We start from the raw sequence: 14,179 nt of genomic DNA, 5'->3' as shown, positions 1-14,179 counted from the left end.
AATCATGAATTGAATCATGAATCATGAATCATGAATCATGAATTCAATCATGAATCATGAATCATGAATCATAAATTGAATAATGAATCATGAATCATGAATCATGAATCATGAATTGAATTATGAATAATAAATCATAAATTGAATCATGAATTGAATCATAAATCATGAATCATGAATTGAATCATGAATCTTGAATCATGAATCATGAATTAAATCATGAATTGAATCATGAATCATGAATTGAATCATGAATCATAATTCATGAATCGACTCACGAATTATGAATTGAATCATGAATCATGAATTGAATCATGAATAATGAATCATGAATCATGAATTGAATCATGAATCATGAATCATGAATCGAATCATGAATCATGAATCAAGAATCATGAATCATGATTTAAATCATGAATCATGAATCATGAATCATGAATCATGACTTCAATCATGAATCTTGAATCATAAATTGAATAATGAATCATGAATCATTAATTGAATCATGAATCACGAATCATGAATCATGAATCATGAATTCAATCATGAATCATGAATCATGAATCATAAATTGAATATTGAATCATGAATCATGAATCGAATCATGAATCATGAATTGAATTGCGAATAATGAATCATGAATTAATTCATGAATTGAATCATGAATCTTGAATTGAATCATGAATCTTGAATTGAATCATGAATCTTGAATTGAATCATGAATCATGAATTGACTCATGAATTATGAATTGAATCATGAATCATGAATTGAATCATGAATCATGAATCAAATCATGAATATTAAATCATGAATCATGATTAATGAATTGAATCATGAATCATGAACCATGAATCGAATCATGAATCATGAATCAATAATCATGAATCGAATCATGAATCATGAATTGCATCTTGAATCATGGATCAAGAATCATGAATTGAATCATGAATCATGAATCATGAATTGAATCATGAATCATGAATCGAATCATGAATAATGAATCATGAATCATGAATCATGAATTGAATCATGAATCATGAATCATGAATCGAATCATGAATCATGAATCAAATTATGAATAATGAATCATGAATCATGAATCATGAATCGAATCATGAATCATGAATCAAGAATCATGAATCGAATCATGAAGCATGAATTGAATCTTGAATTATGAATCAAGAATTATGAATTGAATTATGAATTATGAATCATGAATCGAATCATGAATCATGAATCGAATCATGAATAATGAATCATGAATCATGAATCATGAATTGAATCATGAATCAAGAATCATGAATCGAATCATGAATCATGAATTGAATCATGAATCATGAATCAAGAATCATGAATTGAATCATGAATCATGAATCATGAATCGAATCATGAATCATGAATCATGAATTATGAATCATGAATTGAATCGTGAATAATGAATTGAATCATGAATCATGAATCATGAATTGAATTATGAATAATGAATCATGAATTGATTCATGAATTGAATCATGAATCATGAATCATGAATTGAATCATGAATCATGAATTAAATCATGAATTGAATCATGAATCATGAATTGAATCATGAATCATGAATCATGAATCGACTCATGAATTATTAATTGAATCATGAATCATGAATTGAATCATGAATCATGAATCAAATTATGAATAATGAATCATGAATCATGAATCATGAATCGAATCATGAATTATGAATCAAGAATCATGAATCGAATCATGAATCATGAATTGAATCTTGAATCATGAATCAAGAATTATGAATTGAATTATGAATTATAAATCATGAATCGAATCATGAATCATGAATCGAATCATGAATAATGAATCATGAATCATGAATTGAATCATGAATCAAGAATAATGAATCGAATCATGAATCATGAATTGAATCATGAATCATGAATCAAGAATCATGAATTGAATCATGAATCATGAATCGAATCATGAATCATGAATCATGAATCATGAATCATGAATTGAATCATGAATCATGAATCATGAATTGAATCATGAATCATGAATCATGAATCATAAATCGAATCATGAATCATGAATTAAATCATGAATCATGAATTTTGAATCATGAATCATGAATTAAATCATGAATCATGAATTGAATCATGAATCATGAATTGAATCATGAATCATGAATCATGAATTCAATCATGAATCATGAATCATGAATCATAAATTGAATAATGAATCATGAACCATGAATCATGAATCATGAATTGAATCATGAATTGAATCATGAATCATGAATTGAATCATGAATCATAATTCATGAATCGACTCACGAATTATGAATTGAATCATGAATCATGAATTGAATCATGAATAATGATTAATGAATCATGAATCATGAATTGAATCATGAATCATGAATCATGAATCGAATCATGAATCATGAATCAAGAATCATGAATCATGATTTAAATCATGAATCATGAATCATGAATCATGACTTCAATCATGAATCTTGAATCATAAATTGAATAATGAATCATGAATCATGAATTCAATCATGAATCATGAATCATGAATCATAAATTGAATATTGAATCATGAATCATGAATCGAATCATGAATCATGAATTGAATTGCGAATAATGAATCATGAATTAATTCATGAATTGAATCATGAATCTTGAATTGAATCATGAATCTTGAATTGAATCATGAATCTTGAATTGAATCATGAATCATGAATTGACTCATGAATTATGAATTGAATCATGAATCATGAATTGAATCATGAATCATGAATCAAATCATGAATATTAAATCATGAATCATGATTAATGAATTGAATCATGAATCATGAACCATGAATCGAATCATGAATCATGAATCAAGAATCATGAATCGAATCATGAATCATGAATCATGAATCGAATCATGAATCATGAATCGAATCATGAATAATGAATCATGAATCATGAATCATGAATTGAATCATGAATCATGAATCATGAATCGAATCATGAATCATGAATCAAGAATCATGAATCGAATCATGAATCATGAATTGAATCATGAATCATGAATCAAGAATCATGAATTGAATCATGATTCATGAATCATAAATCGAATCATGAATCATGAATTAAATCATGAATCATGAATCTTGAATCATGAATCATGAATTAAATCATGAATCATGAATTGAATCATGAATCATGAATTGAATCATGAATCATGAATCATGAATCATGAATTCAATCATGAATCATGAATCATGAATCATAAATTGAATAATGAATCATGAATCATGAATCGAATCATGAATCATGTATTGAATTATGAATAATGAATCATAAATTGAATCATGAATTGAATCATATATCATGAATCATGAATTAAATCATGAATCATGAATCATGAATCATGAATTAAATCATGAATTGAATCATGATTCATGAATTGAATCATGAATCATGAATCATGAATCGACTCACGAATTATGAATTGAATCATGAATCATGAATTGAATCATGAATAATGAATAATGAATCATGAATCATGAATTGAATCATGAATCATGAATCATGAATCGAATCATAAATCATGAATCAAGAATCATGAATCGAATCATGAATCATGAATTGAATCATGAATCAAGAATCATGAATTGAATCATGAATCATGAATCATGAATCGAATCATGAATCATGAATCATGAATCATGAATTGAATCATGAATCATGAATCATGAATCATGAATTGAATCATGAATCATAAATCGAATCATGAATCATGAATTGAATCATGAATCAAGAATCATGAATCGAATCATGAATCATGAATTGAATCATGAATCATGAATCAAGAATCATGAATTGAATCATGAATCATGAATCATGAATCGAATCATGAATCATGAATCATGAATCATGAATCATGAATTGAATCGTGAATAATGAATTGAATCATGAATCATGAATCATGAATTGAATTATGAATAATGAATCATGAATTGATTCATGAATTGAATCATGAATCATGAATCATGAATTGAATCATGAATCATGAATTGAATCATGAATCATGAATTGAATCATGAATCATGAATCGAATAATGAATCATGAATTGAATCTTGAATCATGAATCAAGAATTATGAATTGAATTATGAATTATAAATCATGAATCGAATCATGAATCATGAATCGAATCATGAATAATGAATCATGAATCATGAATTGAATCATGAAGCAAGAATCATGAATCGAATCATGAATCATGAATTGAATCATGAATCATGAATCAAGAATCATGAATTGAATCATGAATCATGAATCGAATCATGAATCATGAATCATGAATCATGAATTGAATCATGAATCATGAATCATGAATTGAATCATGAATCATGAATCATGAATCATAAATCGAATCATGAATCATGAATTAAATCATGAATCATGAATCTTGAATCATGAATCATGAATTAAATCATGAATCATGAATTGAATCATGAATCATGAATTGAATCATGAATCATGAATCATGAATCATGAATTCATTCATGAATCATGAATCATGAATCATAAATTGAATAATGAATCATGAATCATGAATCATGAATCATGAATTGAATTATGAATAATAAATCATAAATTGAATCATGAATTGAATCATAAATCATGAATCATGAATTGAATCATGAATCTTGAATCATGAATTAAATCATGAATTGAATCATGAATCATGAATTGAATCATGAATCATAATTCATGAATCGACTCACGAATTATAAATTGAATCATGAATCATGAATTGAATCATGAATAATGAATAATGAATCATGAATCATGAATTGAATCATGAATCATGAATCGAATCATGAATCATGAATCAAGAATCATGAATCATGATTTAAATCATGAATCATGAATCATGAATCATGAATCATGACTTCAATCATGAATCTTGAATCATAAATTGAATAATGAATCATGAATCATTAATTGAATCATGAATCACGAATCATGAATCATGAATCATGAATTCAATCATGAATCATGAATCATGAATCATAAATTGAATATTGAATCATGAATCATGAATCGAATCATGAATCATGAATTGAATTGCGAATAATGAATCATGAATTAATTCATGAATTGAATCATGAATCTTGAATTGAATCATGAATCTTGAATTGAATCATGAATCTTGAATTGAATCATGAATCATGAATTGACTCATGAATTATGAATTGAATCATGAATCATGAATTGAATCATGAATCATGAATCAAATCATGAATATTAAATCATGAATCATGATTAATGAATTGAATCATGAATCATGAACCATGAATCGAATCATGAATCATGAATCAATAATCATGAATCGAATCATGAATCATGAATTGCATCTTGAATCATGGATCAAGAATCATGAATTGAATCATGAATCATGAATCATGAATTGAATCATGAATCATGAATCGAATCATGAATAATGAATCATGAATCATGAATCATGAATTGAATCATGAATCATGAATCATGAATCGAATCATGAATCATGAATCAAGAATCATGAATCGAATCATGAATCATGAATTGAATCATGAATCATGAATCATGAATCGACTCATGAATTATGAATTGAATCATGAATCATGAATCAAATTATGAATAATGAATCATGAATCATGAATCATGAATCGAATCATGAATTATGAATCAAGAATCATGAATTGAATCTTGAATCATGAATCAAGAATTATGAATTGAATTATGAATTATAAATCATGAATCGAATCATGAATCATGAATCGAATCATGAATAATGAATCATGAATCATGAAATGAATCATGAATCAAGAATCATGAATCGAATCATGAATCATGAATTGAATCATGAATCATGAATCAAGAATCATGAATTGAATCATGAATCATGAATCATGAATCGAATCATGAATCATGAATCATGAATCATGAATCATGAATTGAATCATGAATCATGAATCATGAATTGAATCATGAATCATGAATCATGAATCATAAATCGAATCATGAATCATGAATTAAATCATGAATCATGAATCTTGAATCATGAATCATGAATTAAATCATGAATCATGAATTGAATCATGAATCATGAATTGAATCATGAATCATGAATCATGAATCATAAATTGAATAATGAATCATGAATCATAATTCATGAATCATGAATTGAATTATGAATAATGAATCATAAATTGAATCATGAATTGAATCATAAATCATGAATTAAATCATGAATCATGAATTGAATCATGAATCATGAATTCAATCATGAATCATGAATCATGAATCATAAATTGAATAATGAATCATGAATCATAATTCATGAATCATGAATTTAATTATGAATAATGAATCATAAATTGAATCATGAATCATGAATCATGAATCATGAATTGAATCATGAATCATGAATCATGAATTGAATCATGAATCATGAATCATGAATCATAAATCGAATCATGAATCATGAATTAAATCATGAATCATGAATCTTGAATCATGAATCATGAATTAAATCATGAATCATGAATCATAATTCATGAATCATGAATTGAATTATGAATAATGAATCATAAATTGAATCATGAATTGAATCATGAATCATGAATTAAATCATGAATCATGAATTGAATCATGAATCATGAATTCAATCATGAATCATGAATCATGAATCATAAATTGAATAATGAATCATGAATCATAATTCATGAATCATGAATTGAATTATGAATAATGAATCATAAATTGAATCATGAATTGAATCATAAATCATGATCATGAATTGAATCATGAATCTTGAATCATGAATCATGAATTAAATCATGAATTGAATCATGAATCATGAATTGAATCATGAATCATAATTCATGAATCGACTCACGAATTATGAATTGAATCATGAATCATGAATTGAATCATGAATAATGAATAATGAATCATGAATCATGAATTGAATCATGAATCATGAATCATGAATCGAATCATGAATCATGAATCAAGAATCATGAATCATGATTTAAATCATGAATCATGAATCATGAATCATGAATCATGAATCATGACTTCAATCATGAATCTTGAATCATAAATTGAATAATGAATCATGAATCAGGAATCGAATCATGAATCATTAATTGAATCATGAATCACGAATCATGAATCATGAATCATGAATTGAATATTGAATCATGAATCATGAATCGAATCATGAATCATGAATTGAATTGCGAATAATGAATCATGAATTAATTCATGAATTGAATCATGAATCTTGAATTGAATCATGAATCTTGAATTGAATCATGAATCTTGAATTGAATCATGAATCATGAATTGACTCATGAATTATGAATTGAATCATGAATCATGAATTGAGTCATGAATCATGAATCAAATCATGAATATTAAATCATGAATCATGATTAATGAATTGAATCATGAATCATGAACCATGAATCGAATCATGAATCATGAATCAAGAATCATGAATCGAATCATGAATCATGAATTGCATCTTGAATCATGGATCAAGAATAATGAATTGAATCATGAATCATGAATCATGAATCGAATCATGAATCATGAATCGAATCATGAATAATGAATCATGAATCATGAATCATGAATTGAATCATGAATCATTAATCGAATCATGAATCATGAATCAAGAATCATGAATCGAATCATGAATCATGAATTGAATCATGAATCATGAATCAAGAATCATGACTTAAATCATGATTAATGAATCATAAATCGAATCATGAATCATGAATTGCATCTTGAATCATGGATCAAGAATCATGAATTGAATCATGAATCATGAATCATGAATCGAATCATGAATCATGAATCGAATCATGAATAATGAATCATGAATCATGAATCATGAATCATGAATTGAATCATGAATCATGAATCATGAATCGAATCATGAATCATGAATCAAGAATCATGAATCGAATCATGAATCATGAATTGATTTATGAATCATGAATCAAGAATCATGAATTGAATCATGATTCATGAATCATGAATCGAATCATGAATCATGAATCATGAATCATGAATTGAATCATGAATCATGAATTGAATCATGAATTAAATCATGAATCATTAATCATGAATCATGAATCATGAGTTGAATCATGAATCATGAATCATGAATTAAATCATAAATCATTAATCATGGATCATTAATCATGAATCATGAATTATGAATTGAACCATGAATCATGAATTATGAATCATGAATTGAATCATGAATCATGAATTGAATCGTGAATCATGAATTGAATCATGAATCATGAATCATGAATCATGAATTCAATCATGAATCATGAATTATGAATCATAAATTGAATAATGAATCATGAATCATGTAAATCGAATCATGAATCATGAATTGAATTATGAATAATGAATCATGAATTGAATCATGAATTGAATCATGAATCATGAATTGAATAATGAATCATGAATTAAATCATGAATTGAATCATGAATCATGAATTGAATCATGAATCATGAATCATGAATCGAATCATGAATCATGAATCAAGAATCATGAATCGAATCATGAATAATGAATCGAATCATGAATAATGAATCATGAATCATGAATCATGAATTGAATCATGAATCATGAATCAAGAATCGAATCATGAGTCATGAATCAAGAATCATGAATCGAATCATAAATCATGAATTGCATCTTGAATCATGGATCAAGAATTATGAATTGAATCATGAATCATGAATCATGAATCGAATCATGAATCATGAATCGAAACATGAATAATGAATCATGAATCATGAATTCAATCATGAATCATGATCCATGAATCGAATCATGAATCATGAATCATGAATCATGAATTGAATCATGAATCATTAATCATGAATCATGAATCATGAATTATGAATTGAACCATGAATCATGAATTATGAATCATGAATTGAATCATGAATCATGAATTGAATCGTGAATCATGAATTGAATCATGAATCATGAATCATGAATCATGAATCATGAATTCAATCATGAATCATGAATTATGAATCATAAATTGAATAATGAATCATGAATCATGAATCGAATCATGAATCATGAATTGAATTATGAATAATGAATCATGAATTGATTCATGAATTGAATCATGAATCATGAATCATGAATTGAATCATGAATCATGAATTAAATCATGAATTGAATCATGAATCATGAATTGAATCATGAATCATGAATCATGAATCGACTCATGAATTATGAATTGAATCATGAATCATGAATTGAATCATGAATAATGAATCAAATTATGAATAATGAATCATGAATCATGAATCATGAATCGAATCATGAATCATGAATAAAGAATCATGAATCGAATCATGAAGCATGAATTGAATCTTGAATTATGAATCATGAATCGAATCATGAATCATGAATTATGAATCATGAATCGAATCATGAATCATGAATCGAATCATGAATAATGAATCATGAATCATGAATTGAATCATGAATCAAGAATCATGAATCGAATCATGAATCATGAATTGAATCATGAATCATGAATCAAGAATCATGAATTGAATCATGAATCATGTATCATGAATCGAATCATGAATCATGAATCATGAATCATGAATCATGAATTGAATCGTGAATAATGAATTGAATCATGAATCATGAATCATGAATTGAATTATGAATAATGAATCATGAATTGATTCATGAATTGAATCATGAATCATGAATCATGAATTGAATCATGAATCATGAATCATGAATCGAATCATGAATAATGAATCATGAATCATGAATCATGAATCGAATCATGAATAATGAATCATGAATCATGAATCATGAATTGAATCATGAATCATGAATCATGAATCGAATCATGAGTCATGAATCAAGAATCATGAATCGAATCATGAATCATGAATTGCATCTTGAATCATGGATCAAGAATTATGAATTGAATCATGAATCATGAATCATGAATCGAATCATGAATCATGAATCGAATCATGAATAATGAATCATGAATCATGAATTGAATCATGAATCATGAATCATGAATCGAATCATGAATAATGAATCGAATCATGAATAATGAATCATGAATCATGAATCATGAATTGAATCATGAATCATGAATCAAGAATCATGAATCGAATCATGAATAATGAATCGAATCATGAATAATGAATCATGAATCATGAATCATGAATTGAATCATGAATCATGAATCAAGAATCGAATCATGAGTCATGAATCAAGAATCATGAATCGAATCATAAATCATGAATTGCATCTTGAATCATGGATCAAGAATTATGAATTGAATCATGAATCATGAATCATGAATCGAATCATGAATCATGAATCGAAACATGAATAATGAATCATGAATCATGAATTCAATCATGAATCATGATCCATGAATCGAATCATGAATCATGAATCATGAATTGAATCATGAATCATTAATCATGAATCATGAATCATGAATTATGAATTGAACCATGAATCATGAATTATGAATCATGAATTGAATCATGAATCATGAATTGAATCGTGAATCATGAATTGAATCATGAATCATGAATCATGAATCATGAATCATGAATTCAATCATGAATCATGAATTATGAATCATAAATTGAATAATGAATCATGAATCATGAATCGAATCATGAATCATGAATTGAATTATGAATAATGAATCATGAATTGATTCATGAATTGAATCATGAATCATGAATCATGAATTGAATCATGAATCATGAATTAAATCATGAATTGAATCATGAATCATGAATTGAATCATGAATCATGAATCATGAATCGACTCATGAATTATGAATTGAATCATGAATCATGAATTGAATCATGAATAATGAATCAAATTATGAATAATGAATCATGAATCATGAATCATGAATCGAATCATGAATCATGAATAAAGAATCATGAATCGAATCATGAAGCATGAATTGAATCTTGAATTATGAATCAAGAATTATGAATTGAATTATGAATTATGAATCATGAATCGAATCATGAATCATGAATCGAATCATGAATAATGAATCATGAATCATGAATTGAATCATGAATCAAGAATCATGAATCGAATCATGAATCATGAATTGAATCATGAATCATGAATCAAGAATCATGAATTGAATCATGAATCATGTATCATGAATCGAATCATGAATCATGAATCATGAATCATGAATCATGAATTGAATTGTGAATAATGAATTGAATCATGAATCATGAATCATGAATTGAATTATGAATAATGAATCATGAATTGATTCATGAATTGAATCATGAATCATGAATCATGAATTGAATCATGAATCATGAATCATGAATCGAATCATGAATAATGAATCATGAATCATGAATCATGAATCGAATCATGAATAATGAATCATGAATCATGAATCATGAATTGAATCATGAATCATGAATCATGAATCGAATCATGAGTCATGAATCAAGAATCATGAATCGAATCATGAATCATGAATTGCATCTTGAATCATGGATCAAGAATTATGAATTGAATCATGAATCATGAATCATGAATCGAATCATGAATCATGAATCGAATCATGAATAATGAATCATGAATCATGAATTGAATCATGAATCATGAATCATGAATCGAATCATGAATCATGAATCATGAATCATGAATTGAATCATGAATCATTAATCATGAATCATAAATCATGAATTATGAATTGAATCATGAATCATGAATTATGAATCATGAATTGAATCATGAATCATGAATTGAATCGTGAATCATGAATTGAATCATGAATCATGAATCATGAATCATGAATTCAATCATGAATCATGAATTATGAATCATAAATTGAATAATGAATCATGAATCATGAATCGAATCATGAATCATGAATTGAATTATGAATAATGAATCATGAATTGATTCATGAATTGAATCATGAATCATGAATCATGAATTGAATCATGAATCATGAATTAAATCATGAATTGAATCATGAATCATGAATTGAATCATGAATCATGAATCATGAATCGACTCATGAATTATGAATTGAATCATGAATCATGAATTGAATCATGAATCATGAATCAAATTATGAATAATGAATCATGAATCATGAATCATGAATCGAATCATGAATCATGAATCAAGAATCATGAATCGAATCATGAAGCATGAATTGAATCTTGAATTATGAATCAAGAATTATGAATTGAATTATGAATTATGAATCATGAATCGAATCATGAATCATGAATCGAATCATGAATAATGAATCATGAATCATGAATCATGAATTGAATCATGAATCAAGAATCATGAATCGAATCATGAATCATGAATTGAATCATGAATCATGAATCAAGAATCATGAATTGAATCATGAATCATGTATCATGAATCGAATCATGAATCATGAATCATGAATTGAATCGTGAATAATGAATTGAATCATGAATCATGAATCATGAATTGAATTATAAATAATGAATCATGAATTGATTCATGAATTGAATCATGAATCATGAATCATGAATTGAATCATGAATCATGAATTAAATCATCAATTGAATCATGAATCATGAATTGAATCATGAATCATGAATCATGAATCGACTCATGAATTATGAATTGAATCATGAATCATGAATTGAATCATGAATCATGAATCAAATTATGAATAATGAATCATGAATCATGAATCATGAATCAAATCATGAATTATGAATCAAGAATCATGAATCGAATCATGAATCATGAATTGAATCTTGAATCATGAATCAAGAATTATGAATTGAATTATGAATTATAAATCATGAATCGAATCATGAATCATGAATCGAATCATGAATAATGAATCATGAATCATGAATTGAATCATGAATCAAGAATCATGAATCGAATCATGAATCATGAATTGAATCATGAATCATGAATCAAGAATCATGAATTGATTCATGAATCATGAATCATGAATCGAATCATGAATCATGAATCATGAATCATGAATCATGAATTGAATCATGAATCATGAATCATGAATTGAATCATGAATCATGAATCATGAATCATAAATCGAATGATGAATCATGAATTAAATCATGAATCATGAATCTTGAATCATGAATCATGAATTAAATCATGAATCATGAATTGAATCATGAATCATGAATTGAATCATGAATCATGAATCATGAATCATGAATTCAATCATGAATCATGAATCATGAATCATAAATTGAATAATGAATCATGAATCATGAATCATGAATTGAATTATGAATAATGAATCATAAATTGAATCATGAATTGAATCATAAATCATGAATCATGAATTGAATCATGAATCTTGAATCATGAATCATGAATTAAATCATGAATTGAATCATGAATCATGAATTGAATCATGAATCATAATTCATGAATCGACTCACGAATTATGAATTGAATCATGAATCATGAATTGAATCATGAATAATGAATAATGAATCATGAATCATGAATTGAATCATGAATCATGAATCATGAATCGAATCATGAATCATGAATCAAGAATCATGAATCATGATTTAAATCATGAATCATGAATCATGAATCATGAATCATGACTTCAATCATGAATCTTGAATCATAAATTGAATAATGAATCATGAATCAGGAATCGAATCATGAATAATTAATTGAATCATGAATCACGAATCATGAATCATGAATCATGAATTCAATCATGAATCATGAATCATAAATTGAATATTGAATCATGAATCATGAATCGAATCATGAACCATGAATTGAATTGCGAATAATGAATCATGAATTAATTCATGAATTGAATCATGAATCTTGAATTGAATCATGAATCTTGAATTGAATCATGAATCTTGAATTGAATCATGAATCATGAATTGACTCATGAATTATGAATTGAATCATGAATCATGAATTGAATCATGAATCATGAATCAAATCATGAATATTAAATCATGAATCATGATTAATGAATTGAATCATGAATCATGAACCATGAATCGAATCATGAATCATGAATCAAGAATCATGAAT

This window comes from Mixophyes fleayi, unplaced genomic scaffold (assembly GCF_038048845.1).
Source record: "Mixophyes fleayi isolate aMixFle1 unplaced genomic scaffold, aMixFle1.hap1 Scaffold_89, whole genome shotgun sequence".
Classification (NCBI taxonomy): Eukaryota; Metazoa; Chordata; class Amphibia; order Anura; family Limnodynastidae; genus Mixophyes; species Mixophyes fleayi.
This window is presented reverse-complemented; position numbering follows the sequence as displayed.